Consider the following 385-nt stretch of genomic DNA (forward strand, 5'->3'; position numbering starts at 1 on the left):
ACACTTACTCCTTGGAAGGAAAAGTTATGACCAACCTAGATAGCATCTTCAAAAGCAGAGACATTACTTTGCCAACAAAGGTCCATCTAGTCAAGGCTATGGTTTTTCCAGTGGTCATGTATGGATGTGAGAATTGGACTGTGAAGAAAGCCGAGCGCAGAAGAATTGATGCTTTTGAACTGTGGTGTTGGAGAAGACTCTTGAGAGTCCCTTGAACTGCAAGGAGATCAAACCAGTCCATTCTGAAGGAGATCAGCCCTGGGATTTCTTTGGAAGGAATGATGCTAAAGCTGAAACTCCAGTACTCTGGCCACCTCATGCGAAGAGTTGACTCATTGGAAAAGACTCTGATGTTGGGAGGGATTGGGGGCAGGAGGAGAAGGGG

The 385-nt window shown here is 46.0% G+C and overlaps 1 protein-coding gene across 1 annotated transcript in view; it reads right to left on the reverse strand.

Moving 5' to 3' along the window:
• DYNAP (dynactin associated protein) overlaps nt 1-385 on the reverse strand; it is a 149,791-nt gene that overhangs the window by 142,915 nt on the left and 6,491 nt on the right. The window lies entirely within an intron of this gene.

Source organism: Bison bison, unplaced genomic scaffold (assembly GCF_000754665.1).
Source record: "Bison bison bison isolate TAMUID 2011002044 unplaced genomic scaffold, Bison_UMD1.0 scf7180017864349, whole genome shotgun sequence".
In the NCBI taxonomy this organism is placed as follows: domain Eukaryota; kingdom Metazoa; phylum Chordata; class Mammalia; order Artiodactyla; family Bovidae; genus Bison; species Bison bison.